Below are 21,265 nucleotides of genomic sequence, written 5' to 3' on the forward strand. Positions count from 1 at the left end.
GAACTATAAATATGACTGTCTTTTCTTACCTTACTAGACTACAACCGCATATGCATCTTTGTTCTTATTAGTTCATAAAATTGAATTTGTCATTCTTTCATGCCTTAAATCAAGATAATTTTATGTTCTATCCATCAGGTTGTATTTCTATTTTATGTTCTATCTATTCATTTGTGCCGTATATACAAAATTTTACATTGTATTTGAGTCTAGGAAAATGGAATTTATTTATCAGGGTGTACTGTGAGCTGTACTGTGTATTACATCTTTTTTTCTTGCGTGGAAGTATTGCCGCTGTACCGCTGCGAAGTGCATGGGGGCCGGCGGCTCTGTCAAGCTGTCGTTTGTGACAGCTTTTACTGCCGGCCTCCAGTGTCGATCATGTACCCTACGACACAAATAAAGACATTATTATTATTATTATTATTATTATTATTATTATTATTATTATTATTATTATTATTATTATTATTATTATTATTATTATTATTATTATTATTATTATTATTATTATTATTAGCTCGTACATACAAGTACGTGGAGCCCAGGGCTCACCAGAGCCCGACCCAGTGGACCCCGCCCCTCCTGGAACGTGCAGGGCACGCAGTTTCGCGTACGCAGCTCGCTGGAGGTGTGACCTATCGAGGCGCTCACGCGTCGGCTTTGCCGTCTCCGCTGACAGCTAAAGGAATTCCTTCAGCGGGAAAAGGTCGTCGGCGTCTTTGGCTTCTAACTGAACAAGTCTCATCAGGCGTCACACGAAAATGTCCAGTGTCGTTCGCTTGCATCACCGCATTCCATGCGTTCCCCATGCCTATACGTCACAGGTTTCGTTTGCGCTAGAGAGCACTGAACATTGTCGCGAAAGGCGCCAAAAAAAAATGTGCAGAACCATACTACACTGGCCTAGTCATAACAACTATACGCAGTAATCAGCCAATTTATTTACCTAAGCTCGAGTGGCGATTAATGCTGGCACGACGATTGCCCAAAACAACTTTTGGTGTATAAAAAATAAAAAGTATGAAAAAAACGACGCGAATTAATAAATACGTTCAAGGTTGTGTTGTCGACAGAGCTTAGAGCAACCGCAATTTTGTATCAGGTGCACCTTGTGTGACAATAAACACTAAACAAGGAGAAGGTTGATGCGGTCTGGTCGGTAACTACTGGCGGAGAAGATTGTAACAGCCCTCAAGGCGAGGCAAAGCAACCGCATCGGTCCGCCATTCTCGCCAAATACAAAGATGAGACCTCGAGGCTTATTTCCGAGGCGCACAAAATGCACAAAACTAATGACACTTGCATCAGCAGCTCGTCGATGGCTCTCTTCCTACAAGAATATGCATTTCTTAATCAGTGACGCTGGATAATTTCTCCCAGCTGTGTATTTGTGCGGTTTGTCTTGATATTTTTGCTCGCCATGTTTCCTTTATATGCTGCCTCACATGTTGCAATCATTTGGTTGCTACTCAGCGGAAGTGTGTGTCTCGTTCCATTTGTCCCGCCTTGAGCACTGTTACATACCCAGCTAGGAACATAGCGCTGAGGGATATGACCATAAGTTTGTGTCACTCCGCACCTGCAGCAGACGTTGCCTATATCCCGAAGCAACGACTTAGAAAATCGAATTCAAGACGAAACAACCGTGTTGAAACGTACGGCGAGCGGCCGGTGCGGCCGACTCCCGTCCCCGACTGCACGTAACATAGTTGCCAACAGGGGTGCTCTACGAGTGCTAAATTTCCAATTATAACCCGTGTATCAACATCTGACACTCGGACTGGACCAAAAATTGTAATTCAGCAGACTGTTTATTCCCTTCCGGTGTTCAGGCGAACTGCTAAAAATTCCTAAATTAGGGCCGGGTTAGACCGTGGAATGTGAGTGTGCTAACCCTATTCGGCGTCATCATGGTATTGCCAACAATGCTTGCACGAAAAGAGATGCAAGGTCAATTCCTCACTGCATGAACAAGCGTTTACATCTTTAAAACCGACTGGCATCTGAGCACCTTGCTCCTAAAAACGTCGCAAAAACAGTTAGGTACACTCTATATTTTGACCGAGGAGTAATGGCTGGCTATCAAGAGAAGTTATCTAAAATGGCTGCTACCGTAGTTAGCGGGAATATGGAGAGGGTGCGCATGGGAGCACGGCCACTATTTTCGCCCTTGAGTCAGTATACGGTCTAAAACACGACTTAATGGATAAGGTGAATCGCTTCGTAAGTACGTCCCCTTGGAAACTTGCTAAGGGCGACGCCACCAGGCTGGGTTACTCCTGGGATCTTTTGGCTTGGTAACATCTCTATATTTCTCTCATTTCTCAAACCTAAAAGTACTATCTAAAAATATAAATTGCATTTATTTTACAATAAGGGAGTAAATACTCATTAGCATCCACCCAAGCGCAGCCAAAGGCTAGAAAGGAAAGCTAGCGGCTGACAGAAGCTTCTTAGCTGAAGAAAAATTCTTCCTGGTCCAAGCCTCGAACCTGGGATCACTGCCTAATCGAAGCAGCGGCTCTAACAACTGAGCTAACCGGGGCGGCTAGCATATGATAGGGCGAAGGCAAATTAAACGTCTCTAAGTGGGAACAATGCCGGTTCAGTGTTCCACAATGGCTCACGGATTTTGCAAATTACGAATTTTGTAGCGCACATTTTTAGGCCATTGCCCTCCATTTGAACTACCAATCCCCCAAGCGTTTTTTTTTTTACTAACGTCAACCACAAATGCATCAACATTATCTTCGTTATCTCTGAACCCTAAGGCACCATAGATATTGATATTGCCTGCTTCCGCTTCTCAATGGATACTGCTACATATTAGCAAAATATAGTCAAGTGTTTATTCGTTTATTACTCAAGAAACAAAAGTTGCCGGGCGCCGCCAATAACAGGCTGTCCAGCTCTTATATGACGTCACTGTTTTTCAACCTGTGTGAAATGGCCACGGGGCCGCGGGGAATTTCGGAGTTTCGAGGCGGAGTTTCACCAGTGGTGTGATCCACGGAAGAAGGAAAACATAGGAGAGGCCTTGCTATCCGACCTGCACGGAAAAAGTGTGACAGGAGTCACGCATTCTCGCAAGGTCTTCTGAGTCCCTTTGCCCCATCGCGTAGTCACATCGTCCGCATCACCGGCGGCGTGTCTGTCACCTGCCGGAGGCCCGGGGCGAAGCGAGATAGCCTCCTCACCCGTCTTCGCGGCGCAAGCGGCGCATGCGCAAGCGCGCCGACACAACAGCCAACTGGCATGCTGGAGCCCTCAGCTCCAGCTGCAAAATATGTGACGTAACGGTCTCCTAATTTTTTTCCTTCCTCCTTAGGTATGACCAAAGGGCTGTGCATAATATTGAAAGATGACGTCACGGTACCGCGACGCCTAAACGTCACGTGGTACATACATAAGACAACCAATACAACGCTCGCGTATGACGTCACCCCTACCTGCTGACAGCGCCGATGGCCAAAGAGGCAGAGTTGGTAGAGTGTCGCAGCATAGTAGAAGGGTTGTGAAGCCGATCCTGTGCGCTGTGCGATGGGCCTCTTTTGGCGCAGCTAACAGCTGGAGTCCGAACAAAGCGCACTCTTCGCGTGCGACGTCTGCTGCTCGCCGCGAGTGGCGTCTTGCGGGGCGTTATCTCGACGCGGCGGCGCTGGCAGCTTTGGTTATTCTCGGAGTGCCGCCGGGTTTGTTATCCGAATGTGCGACGCCTCCGGCTGGAAGGGTCACTTAAGTTCTTCCGACCTCCAGACGTGTCGACGACCCACGGAAGCAAAACCACGAGTCAAACAGTCGAAACACACGCTTTCGCTCGTCTACTCGGTTTAACTACATTCAAACCCCACCAGTTTTTTAAAAAGCTGCCGCTTACTACTCCACGTGAGCTGAAGGTACTGCGAACCCCCATCTCGCTATATAGCTCTCAGGAAATGAAGCCCTGGAGTGGGTGCTAGGTGGGTGGGGAGGGGGGGAGGGGGGGGGAAGTTAATGGGGCATTGAGGAAAAATTGCAGATGGCCTGCTTTTATGGAGCACTGCGTTCTAATCACAAAAAGACCAAGGCTCGCCGAAAGCAGATTTTGTAAACTAGGAAAGACCAAAAAATGAAATACAGGTGTCGCCCTCACCGGCCAGTTTTGCAATTAAAGTGCGTGCGTCGGTACCGAATTTAGTTGGGGACCACGGAAGCTACGTTACACTGCCAGCCACTTTGAAACCGTGGCAGCTAGCCTTTTCGGTGCAAACGTTACGATTTCAATCGAGTGGAGGGGAAATTTTAAAATTTAGCTGCCATAAATCTGTCCTTTGCTGCCAGGCATACGTCTGCATAACCAGAAGCCAGGAAATAAATTTTTACTGAGAAAAATAATTGGACACAGTTCATCTCAGTGTCCCTTTAACGGTTATGAGGATGGGTAAAGCGCACTTTCTAACAGCGGGTGGACACCTGAACCCTGCCGGGAAGGAAGGCCAGAAGGGGGAAGTGAAGAGTAAAAAGAAAAAGAAGTTAAAATGCCATTCAGTGCAGATTTGGTAGAGTTTTGCAAAAGAGTGTGCCTCCGAAACCTAGGCGCAGTTATTAAGCGCAGATGGATGGTGTCGCAGTCACATGGTCGCTAATAAATATATTCAGTAACGTGTTCTGTGACCAATTTCACAGGCTTTATAAGCTGGACGCCCATTTGCGAACGTCAGGGGCTTGAACGCCCGCATGTGTTCAGTAGACTCAAGAAGAGCTGAGAACAACTCTCAAAGAAGTTGTAGTTGTTGTTGAAGAAAGTGAGTAGCGTAATTTACACAGGGCGAGTACTGATGTTTAAAAAAATGTTCTAACAGATGGCCGTTATATTGAGGAGCCGGAGCAAAGGCGTCCAGCCAAAGGAAGGAATAAATCGCATCACCTTTTGGTTGCTTTGTGAGGCATCCGTTTAGCAACTACCATCCGAAGCTGTGCGAACTAGCTGTCCGAAGGCAAGTAATCCTTCAAGAAATTGCTGAAAAACAGCAGGAATGCAAGCGATTGCTGATAAGCTATTTCAATTTATTGATGAATTAGGCCGCATCCTGCCATCGGTAAGCTGTCGTGGTTAGCTTAGTCCATGGACAGACGGTGGTTCCGGCTTCGATCCCGGACCAGAACGATTTTGTTTTTTTAACTACGAAGTTTCTGCTAGATCTGCAGAGCTTTCCCTGGTAGCAGTGTGGCTGCGCTTGGGTGGATGCTAATGAGTAATTACTCCCTTACTGCAGCATGCCTTTGGGATCTCGCAATTTGCGTCTGAACTGAAAACCGAAGGGCCTCGTATTGGTCACGCGGCAAACCTTGGAGCGAGGATGCACGGGTGCCTATCGAATTGAACCGTTGCCACATGCACACAGAAGAAAAGGACTCCAGAAGATTTACGAAGGAGCAACGAAAGCCGCCGTATACCAGCAAGGACGCACGCACCGCTCCTGCAGTGCTGCCGCCGCTGTTTGTTTCCCTTTGAAGTGCACGGGCTTGTCGAAGCTCTATCTCAGCCACTATAACGGCCCCGTGCAGATAGAAGGGATTTGAAAGGGGGATAAGTGGATGGAAAGACGGAGCGAAAAGAAGAGTCGTAGCAGCCGCGTCTGCCGAAACGACGACGACAACGATTTCTGCTGCAGCAATTACTGTATACCCTTCAGCAAGGCGGAAATTTGTGCTGTTTGTGCCTGTTTGTGCTAGTCCTTCGTCTTGTGTCCCGTTCGTGTTGCGCCGAGAGCGAAAATGAACTGTATACCCTGCTCGCAGTACAGAAGCCCTTACAAACATTGTTTAGACATTCTACAGACTGTCTGTAGACTTTTGTCTATAAGGTCTCTAGACTTTTATTGAGAAATCCTATAGACTAGTCTATAGGTAATACAAATCCTCTAAACTGTTTATAGAGGAGCTATAGATTTATGACCGTGCACATTTAGTAAGCTTTTGTCTATAGACAAGCTACAGATTTATGGCCATACACTTTTAGTAAGCTTTTTTATATGGACAGTCTATGGCCCATGAATAGACAAGAGGAAATATCTATAGGATGTCAATATAGTTTATAAGTAGCCGGGAGATAGTCTATAGACCATTTCTATGAGGGTCCAATGAATCTGGGCCATCTGTAGAACGCGCACTGATCTCGAAGTTGCTGTTTCCATGAGGTACAAATATCCTGTTACCGTCTTTTCCTGAGATTTAGTGCGTGATATCACTCAAGGTTACTTTCAACTATGCTGTGAGTAAGTTAAGCACCGCAGTAGCGCGGCAGAAAGATAAGTTATCACGGAGGAGCTTGTTGTACTAGTACAGGACGTTAGATGATGGCAGCCACACTTTAAATCGGGCAGCAGAAAGAGTGGGAATGCGGTACCCTTGAGAAATTTTCACCTATCCAAGGAGTATAGGACAGGTGACCTGTGTGCGCGCACATAGTAGCGAGTCACGACGCCACTATTTAATAAGCTGGTCCGGAAATAGCTCACACAGCCACCGCTGCGCATCATTTTACGTATTACTAAGAGTGTCATTAACTTTTCGTGATGACAGTGACACTTAGAGCGCTCAAGCTTACCAAGAAATCCTACCATTAAAAGACAAAGGACAGGGGACAGTGGCGCGATATAGGCGATTTCAGCAAATCTGAGCCCTGTATGTCGGAAAGGAGCTTGCGTCGACCTGTGCAGTCTACCTACGGAGTTAGTATCCTAGATGCAAAAGCCAGTATCGTCATCGGATACTTAAAGACCGAACGTTTTTCACCAGCACATGCATATAAGCATATAAAACGCATCTTTCTGGCTAAGCAAGGTCATTCAGTTCTTCAACCGAGGGAACAGCGAAACGAGGCCTTTGGAAGGACAAGGCGTTTCAAAGCGACAGCAGCTGCAGCGGTGATCAATCAAGCACGTGCGTCGCCGCTTTGCGAGAGTCACGCAGCACGTGAGTGTATAAGCAATGGCGCTGACGCGCTCAGGAATTCACCACAGCGCCTGCGAGGTCATACTCCTCTTCACTCCTCTCCTTACTTCTGTGCTGGAAGGTACGCACTTGAGTATACACGTGAACGGCGTGCTCAGCGCAGTGGTGACGACATGTGCCACTGCCTCCTCTTTCGACAGAGCTTTTCCATGCAGGCGTGACAAGGAAATCGTGATCCACAAAAAAGCATGACGCACCCTATAGGGTATTGTTTCGAGACCGAAGGCGCTCGTAAATCACTCCCGTCCGCTACCCTGTGCCCTGTTCGAACGCTAAAGACAAGTCTATGGGCGGCTGTGCGCGTCTAAGCCCGTACTGCGATATGCTTTACATGATCAATCAGCCCCTTGACTGTGTTTTACGGGCAGCTGCGATGACGCTACGTAGATTCTATACAGTGATGCGATGGTTGCCGGTGCTTTCGAATAGTACTTATTTCTAGGCTTCATGTGTTCGCTTTGAGAAAGCCGCTTGCTTTCCAGTCAGTAATATCAAAGATGGCGTCACCTTTCTCACTGCTGTATTTTTTCAAGACGAATGGCCCGCGCCTTTGGCTGGGCGCCATTATCCCTTGTGCGAGCACGGGCCCAGAATCCGTTTTCTTTCCTGCTATGTTTCGTTCTTTCTTGAGTCGAGTGAAGAGCACGACGCCCACGTGGCAGACTTTTCAACCTCCCTTCGTTTTCACTCTCTCCTTCCCATAGACATTCTCAGTATTGCCTAGATGGAAAGCTGGCGCCACTGTCTATGCGGGTTTCTTAAAGAGCACTTCATCCGCCACGGGAATGCCAGGAAGACGAAGTTCCTTGTTACACTTGGCCAGTGTTCGGCCGGAAACGGGGATTCTGCCTCTGAATCGGCAGCTGCACCGCGATGTTCTCTTCTGCGCGCAGATGAAGTTGTTTTTTATACTGCATTTTTTACTACAAAAATTTAACGGTATGGAAATTTTCGCAGCATTTCTTTCAGGTTTGCCAAGAGAAGAGTCCTATTGTTATGGCTGAATCAACATTTTATGCCCAACAGTAGGCAAGCCAAATGCGAAACCTCGTCATCCTGGCATTCCTCTTCATGGGGGGATGAAGTCTAATGCCGTCTGCTTTCCCTATTAAGGAAGTCTATGCTCATTCGCACTTAAATGTGCCGTCATCTTCTTCTATTTCCATGACAACGTGCGCTGCGCTAAACACATGTGACGCTTAGGCACCTCCTCCCCCTAGACTTGGTCCATATTGCTTCACTGACTGTTCTCGTTTTGTATGAAAAGGCATTCGTTAAGAAACTTCCGGTTTGAGCGCACGGAATCCCTTATGCAGTAGTGCTATGCGCGCAAAATCTCATAGACAAGCACGGTGCAGCGAGCTGACTTTGTTTTGCCTTGTTTTGTTTCTCCTTTGCGCATGTTCGACGCGGTTGTCTGCCTTAAAGGACACTGGTAATGACTGTCCTCGGTAAAATATTGATTCTCTGCCTCTTTCTGGATACGCTGACGTTTTTTTTTTTTTTTCGGCGGTAAAAGATACGTTTATCGGCGAGAAAATAGGATTCAAATATCTTCCCGCCAGTGGACTCGAACTCGTGACGTCTTTACCGAAAATAGCGGGACGCCACCGTTCGGAAGTTAATGGAGGTGAAGCGTTGCCTCCGGGATTCGCCAAGCATTTTTGCTGTCGACGGACCTATTGTCCTCGCGAAATGAGCCGGTGATGGCGACATCTGCATCCGTTTTTTTTTGTTTTCTAGCTTATAAATAATTATTAATTGGCCCTATAATTTTTTTCTCTGTTTCTTACCGTTGTCTAGTATTATTTCCTTAGCACTTTTTTCTTTGCGCTGTATGTTCTTCTTGCTTTTCCTTCTTTTTTTGCTCCGAAAGGATTATTGAATTGCATTACATTTTCTGCTGTTCTTTGACCTTTGCATTGTTTGCCTTCCGACCCGCTTCTGTGTGAGCCTGTAAAGGCTTGCAGTATAAATAAATAGATAAATAAATAAACAAATAAATAAATAAATAAATAAACGCTGTTTAGCCTAGCCTGTAGTATCTTTCGTTCTCCAATGTTCATTAGTTCTTGAATTGAATTATCCCTGCTTTTTAAGTGGGGCTTCAGGAAAAAGTGTTTATTCAGAAGTTGTAGAGTATTTTGAAAAACAGCTGGCTGAAGTGTTTTCAGTTATTAGAACGCAGTATCCTATCGATACAGGCCAGATTCTATTTGTCCCCAGTATCCCATTAACTGAGTGTCGTGCTCACTCACTATGGAGCTGGTTCTCGTGCTTCTTTACTCGACAGAGTGCGGGGAATAACCGCTGACCGTATAGTACGCTACAAAGTAGCGAGCACTTCATTCGGCAGGCATGCCGATGTAGCTGCGCCTCGCCGCTCACGCACTTGAGCTCTACATATTTGATATCTCTGCCACACGGACACCCTCGGTGGCGACTGACACAATGGCGTTTGAGTCAGATTGAAAGTTCCGTTGATTATTCAGGAATGCAATTGCGATCCGGTAGAGGCCGCTAGGCGCAACGAACTAAAACACTGTGTATATATATATATATATATATATATATATATATATATATATATATATATATATATATATATATATATATATATATATATATATATATATATATATATATATATATATATATATATATATATATATATATATATATATATATATATACATATATATACAACAATATATAAAAGTGAAGCTGCAATACTAATTTAAGTCCGTCAGGAAAAGTGTATTCAACAACCTCACAGTTCGGCACGATCCAAAGACCGCCATAGGGGCTCCAGCTGTAAATGGAACTGGGAGGAACGTTTTCTAAAAAAGTTTTATTCAGTAAGCGGATTCCTGTCCCAGATAAAATGGTGAAATGTCTGAAGCAGTGCTCCAGTTCGCTATATATAGTTGTATGGGCAAAAGGGTTCCACATACTCGCATCCGGAACACCGGTCCGCTTTTATTCTGGAAGCAGCATGCTATGGCGCCTGCTGGGCAGCGAGAACAGGACAGGCGATAAGCGTTGCTATAGGACTGATGGCAGACGGTCACGAGGGACAGTAGTAAGCCGCAGGCGCCAGGATTACTGGCGCGATAATTCTCACTGCTGGGCCTCAGGCAAGTTGGTGTGCTGCCGTAGTTCCCGTTCCGCGGCATGTTAGCTGCGCGGTCACTTAGAATTAACCGCATATTGAACCGAATATTTCAGAAGTTTCAATTAAGCGAGTTTCAATCACCACGGTTCCATCATATTTACGCTGGACGATTAAGCCGGGTGGAAGAAAGGAAGGTGATCCGACGACGGAGTGCGGCGTGGCCCATCAGGGGGCTCTCATGCACGACTTGAACGCAAGGGACAGCGTGTGTAGGTGTCTGGCCTTACACTGCTTCTTTTTCCATAAGTTGTACAGGAGGCGTTAAATGACCTATGTAAAATCTACGTGAGGCAGACGGAGCGCTTGCGTTAACAGGGGTCTTAAAGAACACAAAAATTATTTATCTAGTTCTCCTTACTCACCCCTATTGTAAGGTCTAAAGTGTTGACCACAGTTTGAGACAAGGCCATTCTGTCATGACATCGCAGCCAGGTGAGAAGAGAAGTTATCGAACTATTTCACGTAATCAAAACAACACTTGCATCAGTAAGTCAGAAGTCGCACTATACGGAAGGAGGTAATTAGAAAACATTTGGATGGCACGCGGCGATGACCTCAAGAGTTTTGGCCTGTTGGTTTTTTTAGCATAAAGCTGTGGTCCACCGCTTTATGCTAAGCTATTTCCTTTTTTCAAGAATACAAGTGTAACCAACTTATATTGTACAGGACAGGGAATTTCAATTTATTTCTTGCAATGAACTCGTTGCAATAGGCCGTCTTTTTGGACGCGTAGCGATTGCGAGACTGCTGTCAGCAGCTTGGGATTTCAATGGTGTTTGCCGAACCTCTATTCAGACGGTCTTCATGTAGTACAATGGTCATTGTACACACAGCCACACAGCTGTGTGTGACACGCAGCTCAATGGCTGTGGGCTCAATGGGCATTGAAACTGTCACGGATCTCCCCGAAGCACACTCGGACCGAAAGAATGGACTAAACGACAGGCGTACCCACAAAGACGCACATTTATTACACCCTACGTGACACAAACACTAGTACACAAAACTAACACAAAACACAAAGACTAACAATACACACGTCCGACCTGGGAACACTGCTACTAGCGTCTGCTACTACCGTTCTACTGTTAGCGGTCGGCGTTCGGGCTCACGGTTGGTCCTATGCGGATGCGGCGTTGCATGGGTCCAGTAAGTAGCCGGTGTCGAGGTGGCGTTCGACGTGCTCGGGTTGGCGTCGCTGGCGGCGTCGTTGGCTGCGTCTTACAAGCTCCCGGTCCAAGCGCCCGTGGAGGTGATGCTGGAGATGTTGGCGTTGAGGGCACCACCCGGATGGCTGGCAACAGCGCTGGAGGCACCCCTGGCCATAGCAGGTGGTAGCGTCCTCCGTTGACTCCCCGGAACGGGCTCAGGAACGGTAGGAAGTCTATGGTGCGAAGCCGTAGAACTCGAGCTCACCGGAGCAGTAGCCGGCGTTGCTCTCTTCCAGCCGGAGCGTCCCTCACCCACCGGAGCCTACACTTCTCTGTTCTTTCCACCGAGCCTCGCTCTCCCTTGCGCTTTTATAACCATGGTGTTAGTCCACGTCATTCTTGTCGTCGTCTTCTTCTGCTCTTGTCCACCAATCATCTCTTCCCGCCTCACTCAATACTTCTTCATCTACTTTAGACTTCGGCTAATCCACGTCATCCTTATCGTCATCCTCGTCGTCTTCTTCAAACCTCTTCCGTTCATACTTTTATTTCAGACTCCCTGTTATATTTGGCAAACTCCCCGCGTAACAGAGGTATTATGGCGAAAGCTTTTAATGGCTCATACTCGCGGTGACCGTCCGTCCGTTACATCCAAAGCCTGGAACAGTGCCAGCTGTGACCCTCCCCCTCACCGGCGCACACCCTCCTCGCCCCTCGGCGAGAAGCGGCGACGCCGAAGCGCATGCGCAGCTGCGCATAGCAACAGTGACGTCCCCTGCACCGGCAGGCGGAGCGAGTACGCGCTGAGACGGCGCTCCTTCGCCAGACGTGTCGTTGCATGGCGCCCACAGTCGAATGGCCGCAGGCTTTCGCCGAACACACTTTAGAATTTCCAAAGTGTCCTCCTAATTTTTTGCCTTCCCGACAGCTTCTTTAGCTTTCACTGCACGTTAGCTTCCGTTCGACATCTGGCGCTGTTGAAAAAAACATGCACAGACATTACTCATGATGTTCAGCCAAATTGCACATTATACCATGTCAGTTTCTTTACAGTTGTAGGTCCATCAACCTCCAGATTCAGACTTCTAGCTGCAGTAGCAAGTATCCGCATTACTGTGACGGTGCCGATTTTTGCATATATCACTTTTTATGATTTTTTATTTCGATTTTTTACATGCTTCGTTAAACTCAACCATTTAATTTAGCTGCATCTAGTAGTGTTCGATTGTATCCTCATCCATGCATCCACGTCCAGGGTCGAAATTCCGTCCATTATGGTCGCTTTGGGCACCATTTGTTCTTTTGGGGGGATATGAGCATGGTATTATGGTCAGTGAAATGGCAAATTATAAATTTTACTTACACAAAAATGTTTTTGTTTTTAATAGAAGTATATGCCGGTGTTGCCACAATGGTGAGATGCAATTCCTTGGTGGGAACTCTAATACTATCAGGTTGACATATAGGAACTAGGTTGCTCACAACCTGGTGGGCAGGTTGCCATGGCGTCAAAGGGGCCCTTGTCACCGCGGACGTATCACTGCACCAAAATAGTGAAACCTGCAAACAAGCCCCTTTTTGTTTTCCTCCGAAGAGTTTTTGTCAACAACACAATTCGCTAACCACCACTTTCTCTCCAGCAGCTCGACGCTATATAATCGCGAAAAATTTTGCATAAACTTGTCGCCCTCGTCTCTGTCGTCTTAAGCAATGTATTATGCCTGGGAATGACACTTGCGCTGCGGTCCTTCAGCCTTGTCCGCGAGTTATGGCAGGGCCTCCGGCAGCGCGCAAATCAAGGTCGTCTTTTGCACTTGGCTGTTTCTGAAACACGATCCGCATTTGATCTTGCATCCTTGTGCTGAGCAGCCGACCGCCATCACCACTGAGCCCTCGACTTCAGCACCTCTTTCATCTTTCACTCCCTCCTTCACCGCGCGCTTGAGCAACAGTTGAGGTGTCTACCGAGAATGAGGCAGTTGCCGCGCCTTCCCTTTCTTCGGAAACAATCCTCGGTTTTAAGAGTTGGCGAGCTACGCGAAGGGAAAATAATCATATGTCTGAACAAGCAGAGTGTGTTGCTGGGCGAGTTGGTTTGACGCTGTGAACACTGAAGCGCTGGCAGACGACAGACGAAAGGAAGACGAGACACACAGTGCTAGCGAGCAGGTGCAGACGCTGTGCGCGGGCACTGCGGCCTTGTTCAGACATTGCGGACACTGAAGTGCTGGCAGACGACGGAAGAAAGGAAGACGAGACAGTGTGTCTCGTCTTCCTTTCGTCCGTAGCGAGCAGGTGCAGACGCTGCGCGCGGGCACTGCGGCCTTGTTCAGACATTGTGGACACTGAAGCGCTGGCAGGCTACGGACGAAAGGAAGACGAGACACACAGTGTGTCTCGTCTTCCTTTCGTCCGTAGTGAGCAGGTGCAGACGCTGTGCGTGGGCACTGCGGCCTTGTTCAGACATTGTGAACACTGAAGCGCTGGCAGACGACGGACGAAATGAAGACGAGACACACTATGGCAGACGACGGACGAAAGGAAGACGAGACACACTATGTGTCTCGTCTTCATTTCGTCCGTCGTCTGCCAGCGCTTCAGTGTTCACAATGTCTGAACAAGGCCGCAGTGCCCGCAGTGCCCGCAGTGCCCGTGCACAGCGTCTGCACCTGCTCGATAGCACGGCAGAGCGTGAGGCCGATCGAGAAGCGTGCCGTGCACAACGAATCGCACAGTCGGAACAACAAGGAGAAAGAAAAGCGAGCCCGAATGCGCATGCGGCGGGAATAAGGGCTGCAACGTATACATAACGCTGCAAACGCATCGTGTAAGCCACAGTTTGACAGCTAGCATCGAGGCTATCCTTTTGTGGAGAAGGAAAAGGGTAGCTGCCAGTTTATTTTCTTTGTCAGCGCACATGACAGCTCCAGTGTCCACTCGCGGGCCCAGAGGAGACTTCATCACAGACGTGTGAAACTATAGCCGACAATCAAGATTCCTCAAACGCCAGCTGGGTGATTCCACGACAGATCGAACTGCCTAATTACTTCAAATGTTTAAGTTTCTCGATTATATTATTTATTATGCACACATTATTCAGAAGGCCAATAGTGAATTTCTTTTCGCAGAAAGGGTCATATTTCGGGAGAAAAAAAACGACGTCGCGGCAGAGGCAGCATTTTCGCGCGCAGCTCAATTTCGCAACTTTGCAATGACGGAAGAATCGAGATAATAAAACCGTGATGGATATATTTTGTGTGCTAAAAATCAGGTGAGACAGAATAGGTCAGGCTTATTTCCATCATTATGAAGAAGTTGCCGCTTCCTAGAAAAAATTCGAAAATGGCAAGTCTCAAATGTGGCTACCTTCAAGGATTGTTTTCTTATGCAAGTATTTAGCACATCTCCTTGAACTTTGCAGAGTAGATAAGTATATAGATGCTTCAAAAGTGCACAGACTTTCATTAATATACACTGCCCTGAATCTGACATTTTGGAATATAATAGTGTTTTTCAAAATTTGAAGAAAAAAAAAACCCATCCTCGATTTTTCATCACTTTTTAGAAACAGGTCGCTAGAAGAAGGCGGAAAATAACACGAAGTAATAGTTGCATTGTGTTGTTCCCTATAATGTTGTCCTAGCTCAAACCTGTATCTTCTCGAGCATTGGCAGCAGCGCGTAAATAAAGTGGCGGAAGCCGCAAACATGCCCTCCGCTACTCTATATTATCCTCCAATCCCAAGACTGAGGCCTTTTGCGTCAATAGAACCTGACATATGCTTTCTCATCTGTACTTTTAACACGCAAAGGATATCCATCGTGGCTTGAATATCTCGATTATTACGTCATTGCAAAGTTGCGATATTGAGCTGCGCACGAAAACGCTGCATCTGCCCCGACGTCGTTTATAATTTTTTTTTCTCCTGAAATATTAGCATTTTCGCAAAACAAATTTCACTATTGGCCAACTGAATAATGTGTGCGGAATACGTAAAATAATCTAAAAAATTAAGAATTTCAAATATTTAGGCACCACCCAGCTAAGCTGCATTACTGATTAGTTGTCAAGTGGCAAGATCGAATGTCATCCCTTGCGTGGCGGACGTGTTACTCATAAGTTTGCTACGTGGGTTTACTGAAAACGCCAGGAACGTGCACGAATGTCCAGCGGACGCCTTGCTGTACGCAATGCTGCGCGTGTATGGCCGCAGTGATATGCAAAGCCCGCCCTTCGTACGCTAGCATTCCTGCCGCACTGGTTACGCCGGAACAGAGTGGTCGAAGCGCAAAGACGCGGGCGGAAACTTGACAAAGTTGTTAACAAGGCTAGTTTCCCGCCGGTTGGTTAGCTCGATAGATCCACAAAGGACTCACTGTCAGACAACGCACAGGAATGGGCACCAGGGGGGCCCAAGTCACATATTTTAAGGCGAAAGCCTTTCTTGGCTCATAAGTGACGTGGACGGAAGTTGTCCGCACGAACTGTCAGTCACAGGTTGTGTGGTAAATACAACAAAAATGTAAAAGTGGATTAAGCAACAGATCTTAAGCAAGTATATGTAATGAAATAAACACGGAATTAAAATACAAAAACAAAAAGTAAAAATAAATAAATAAAAATAACAAAAAGACAAAAATAACAAAGTCTGCTCTCAAGCAGACTGAAGTGCAATCCTGAGGTTATTTTTGAGCCCGTGGTGCCTCAGAACGCCGTAACTGTCCAAACGGCGTTTTTGCCATCCCTCGTTTAGCAGGCGTGCAGCTAAGTTGCATCGCTGCTCAAAGACTTGCTGTGGACGTTTTTTTTTTTCTCGTTGTGAGAACTCTCCTCGCAAAAAAAGAATGTGCGTACAGATCATTCTATGCGGTTTCCATTTGTTTATCCCAAGACGTATAATTCGTACAGCACCATTTTATATTTAAACCTACTTACTTTTGGCAGTAAAATCAGTTAGTTGTAGTCGCCAGTAACGAAACCTTCCGTCCACCGGCGTCATCACATCTTGGGCGGTTTGTGGAAATAGAAAACGAGAATTGGAATGGAATAGGAGTCAGAATAGGATACGTAATCCTAGGCTTAAAGTAAGAACACTCATTAGAGCAAAAGCACCAAAGCATCGTCACGCCCAGCAATTCTGGACAAAAGCATTTTTGGGCGGAAAACCGTTTATAAGAGCAATTTTTTTCATATAATATGTAATATTTCACTATAACAATAAATCACAATCTTATGCCGATCCCAAAAAAATCTCATAACAATCTCATGCCTGTTCATACAAATACCTTGGTGTTCATTTTACAAGTAACCTCTGCTGGTCCACACTCAAATACAGAAAGCGCGCCTCGCCGCGCGCCGACGGCGGAGCAGATGCCACCCGCCTCGTCAGTTGTGCGCATGGACGGGGTGACGTCAGAGCTGGTGTGCGCGCCGCGCGCCTACATTACGCTAGCATTTCAAGCCTTTAGCGTGGCGGCGCCGTGGGAGCTGCCGGCGGCGCGGCGCGCCGGCGAAACCGAGCGGGGGAAGAGTGGAGAGGGAGGCGGGGGCGGGGGGGGGTGGGGGGGGGGGGCAGTGAATCTATGTCCAGGGACGTAGATGAAGAAGGAGCGCCCAGCGAAACGCAGCGGCGAAAGACTGACTTTGCAATGAGTTCCACTCCGCCAGCTGTTTCTATCGCGTGACTCCTGGTTTAGCCAGAGCTAAACCGCAGCCATTTTTTCAAGAACTTCAGGTGTTTTAATTTCAGCAAGCTGCGACGATTCTGGACTCTGTAACTTGTCCTACTGAAGGCAATTTTCTAGAATTCTGTTTTGTGTAAAACGAGAAAGTCTGCTTGTTCTGGACCAGTATAGAGAGAAGAGAGAGAGAGAAGGCAGGGATGTTAACAAGAAGAGTGTTCTGGTTGTCTGCCCTGAACAGGGGAAGACGGATGAGGGGATTGACAAGGAAAAGAGAGAGGGGTGCGAGGGGCGCAGTCACAACTGGTCCGTCAAGCCAGTCGCTCAGGAAGCTGAACAGTGCCTTGAAGGCCTTGAGGGAAGTCGATTGCTGTGGCCACGGCCCCAGGATGTTATCCTCTGTTAAAGTGCGCGAATCGAAGCAGCCAGTAACTTGTGGCAACACCATGCTCCTGTTTAAACTGTCGTACGGTGAGCTGCAGTAACGAGTTGTACACTTAATGCGTTCATAAGCCATCGCAGCTGATAAGGTTTATCGTCCAGATACCAGAAGTCAAATTGTTTCTATCAATCCTATTTTTGCTTCGTGCAAAGGGGTGGGAGCAGGCAGCAACACCAAGACAGCGCGGCGAGCGCGTTTTCTAATCAGAGCTGCCTTTACACATGCGTACGAAACGGCAAAACCAAAGTCGAAGTGACGCGATGATAAAGTTTGCATCATGTCTAAGTGACGTGTTCTCGCAGCTGAGCGCAGAAGTGCGGCGATTCGCTTTGATCGATCTTGTTTCCCGTCGTCTGTGTCGTGGGGACACAATGACGTACAAATAAAATTATTTTAAATTTATAGGCGTGCCATCCATAGACATGAGTGTCTATGACATCCATAGACATCTATGACGTCGTGCCATCCGTAGGCACGACGGCAAAAAGCGCGTGAACACGGGACAAGAGAAAGACAACACACTGGCGGCGCTGTGTGTCGTCTTTTCCATGTACCGTGTCCACGCGCTGTTAACGCAGTAGCATTAAGGAAACACAGTGAGTAAGTGGCACGCACATGTAGTCCTACTTTCGGTGGTGTATTTGCGAAGTTATCACTTCGTTACTCCATTAGTTAATCACACCGAAAATCACAACACAGCACGTTGCGCATATTGCTAAATTACCCTGTTCTAACTCGACTGGCGGCCGGGTATGCGCGGACCGCTGTCTATACGACTGCTGGATCAGCCAAAAATCGCAAACAGATCGTTCTGTTCCAGTGTATTCTACCTATTGTTTATGTCATGTTCGATATGCATCCCTCTTGTAATGTTACTCAGAGACACTAGAAAATAAAACCTATCGACACCATCTGCATACCGAAATTTTCCTCTAAGGGACAGCCCGTCGAGCCCACCTTGGTTTTAACCGAATAGAACCAACCAGCTACTGGAAAGAGTAGCGGTATTTCCTGGTAATTCTACGACTGCGCTAGAAGGTGAAAGGGTGTCCTTTCTAAATTTTCTTGCTTTGAGTGTCATTCCTTAGGAGCTATTCTACAAGCTAGTGTTTGCTCTCAGCTCTGAACGTGCATGGATCCATTCTGCTGCAAACATCAGCCTGGTGCCGAGTAACGGGTACATCACGACGCTGGAGAGACAAAACTCCGTCCTACCTTTCCGCTGCAGAGCACGCCAAGCCGGCTGTTTTCACGAGTTCAGTGAGTTCAGACAGCGACTGAGAGAATCCCTCTTGTGCGCCAAGTAGTGATGGATGTCTCGCCTGCTCTCCGCGCAAGAAAGCGCGACTGGCGAGGAACATCAAGCGCCGAGCATTGCGGCGGCGCTCGCAGCGCCCACGTGGCCAGACAGTTATTGTTCAGGAGACGCATTCGCTCGCAAAGCGAAAGCCTCCCTCACTGGATCTGCGTGTATGCCGGAGGGACCGTTCGAACGGTTTCGAGGCACTCGAATGCACCAGCTGATGCGTACACCTAAACCGCCAGCGCGAAGTCTGGTGTAAGACCTTTCCTTCCACTGCCCACATCGGCCTGTCGTTAGGTGCTGTTCAGCGATGTTTCATCGGGGACGACGTCTGGTTGTTCTTGCGAATGCCATGCTGGTTCGCGCTGACAGCTGCATGCTGCGGCGCTTGACTGTGCAAGAGCAGGCTTTGAAGGCGCCTTGTAGTCGCGTCGTTTTGACACGTTTGTCGTCGTCATTGGGGTTTTACGGACAAAACGCTGGTTTAAATGCAGTAACGCGGTTATAACTGGCTTGGTTTATCTGAGCGTTGTGACTGCAAATAATATTTGCTTCACTTCAGGATAGGCTCTAAGCGATGACTTATGGCAAGTGGCAGAAAAAAAATGATGCATGTCTTTAGCGTATGTTGAAATGGCAAAAAGCAATGTATACATACAACCTGACTGGAAGTTTTCACTCCGGTGCATGCTGCTTGGCATGTGATCAGCGTGTGCTCAGTATTGTTCTTAATACTGCTTCCAGCAATTGTCCAACTTATTCAGAAAACACAGGTTTGAAACGCGGACCTGTTTATCGCCGGCCCTTTCATGGGCTCTTCGTGGCCTGCTCGCCATTGTTCCTAACCCCTTTATTAGATTTAATTTTTACACTGGCTTTTTTCACGCATCAAGCCTCACCACATACACAGCTGAATCCACGACAGAGCGCAATATCAACTTGTGCCAAATCGACAAAAATTTTCTTACTACAGCAATCACACCAGCACTTACGACATTTCCGGAAACATGCCCAGAAATTCTGGGCAAGAGAATTTTTTCAACTGGAAGTTGTTTATGTAGCCAATTTTTTCGCATATGGCAAGGTTGTACCATAAAAATTAATACACCAACACATCTCTTCTTGGGACCCTTCTAATTTCCGGCTATTTATTATCGAAAATGCACCCAATTTATTTCCTGTGACGGTCACAAGTAGTCGACGTGACCGCAGGACAAGTTTTTAAATAATTTTTCCATGCATCGAAATTTTAGACCATTCCAGACCAGAACCTTACGATATACCACAATTGCGTCACAGTTAAAAATGCTGTTCAGGAAAGCTGGATTTGCAAGGCACACATATTTGGCGACGTGCGGTTCAGCACAGAGAACGCGCTGTCTCTTCACATTCGGTGAAGGTGATCTCAGGGCGCTGGAAAATACTTTGGCAGTATTTTTTTTATATCTGCGAATCAAACATGCTCGCGATGATTGGAAAATTTGTGTCGTGTTTTGCCCCACTCCACTAACTGTCACATATACTTATCTCCGGCTGCATATCGGTAAGCTGCTGCTTGAAAGTACTTGTTGATGAACTAGTTGGTACTTGTTCGTGGTGGCTGTACTGTGTCAATAATGAAACTAATAGTTAAGACGAACAGAGCAGAGCAGAGCGCCACTTGAAACTAAGCTTGCTGAACTCTTGCGCACACTTTTATTATTTTTTTCTTAAGTCAGCACATGAGCAGAAGATATCATCATGCATTTTAAAAAGCGCAGCATCCCTACGCATGCGCACGAAATTTTCTTCTCACCTCACACAGTGACGCCGAAGTCTCAGCTATGAATCTTCTTTAAATGAAAGCTTCCATGAGTTGAGGTAGTACATTTTTCCCCTAGAATAGTCAATGGTTTATGGTTTATGGGGGTTTAACGTCCCAAAGCGACTCAGGCTATGAGGGACGCCGTAATGAAGGGCTCTGAAAATATCGACCACCTGGGGTTCTTTAATGTGCACTGACATCGCACTGCACACGGGCCTCTAGAATTTCGCCTCCATCGAAATTCGACTGCCGTGGCCGGGATCGAACCCGCGTCTTTCGGGCAGGCAGCCGAGCGCCATAGCCACTGAGCCACCGCTGCGGCTTCCCTAGAATCGTTGCACTTGTAAATCGCGGCTCAAAAGCGCAACCTGAGCGGTGCGCTAACTAATGCGCACAATCATTATTTAACTAACTTCACGCACTCTTCCTTGATCGACCCGCCGCGGTGGCTGAGTGGTTATGGGGCTCGGCTGCCGGCCCGAAAGACGCGGGTTCGATCCCGGCCGCGGCGGTCGAATTTCGATGGAGGCGAAATTCTAGAGGCCCGTGTACTGTGCGATGTCAGTGCACGTTAAAGATCCCCAGGTGGTCGAAATTTCCGGAGCCCTTCACTACGGCGTCTCTCATAGCCTGAGCTGCTTTGGGTCGTTAAACCCCTATAAACCAAACCATCTTCCTTGATCGCTTGTAAATGCAGTTTCATGTTAGAC

General features: G+C 47.1%; 1 protein-coding gene across 1 annotated transcript in view; it reads right to left on the bottom strand.

Annotated features, from left to right (window-relative positions):
• The window catches only part of LOC144119542 (uncharacterized), a 59,816-nt gene extending 56,175 nt beyond the window's left edge, over positions 1-3,641 (bottom strand). The window contains exon 1 of the mRNA XM_077652125.1: positions 3,453-3,641. The gene's annotated coding sequence lies outside the window, so the exon portion shown is untranslated. The remainder of the gene's footprint in view (positions 1-3,452) is intronic.
• Between the last annotated feature and the right edge of the window lie 17,624 nt (positions 3,642-21,265).

The sequence above is a fragment of the Amblyomma americanum genome, chromosome 2 (assembly GCF_052857255.1).
Source record: "Amblyomma americanum isolate KBUSLIRL-KWMA chromosome 2, ASM5285725v1, whole genome shotgun sequence".
Classification (NCBI taxonomy): domain Eukaryota; kingdom Metazoa; phylum Arthropoda; class Arachnida; order Ixodida; family Ixodidae; genus Amblyomma; species Amblyomma americanum.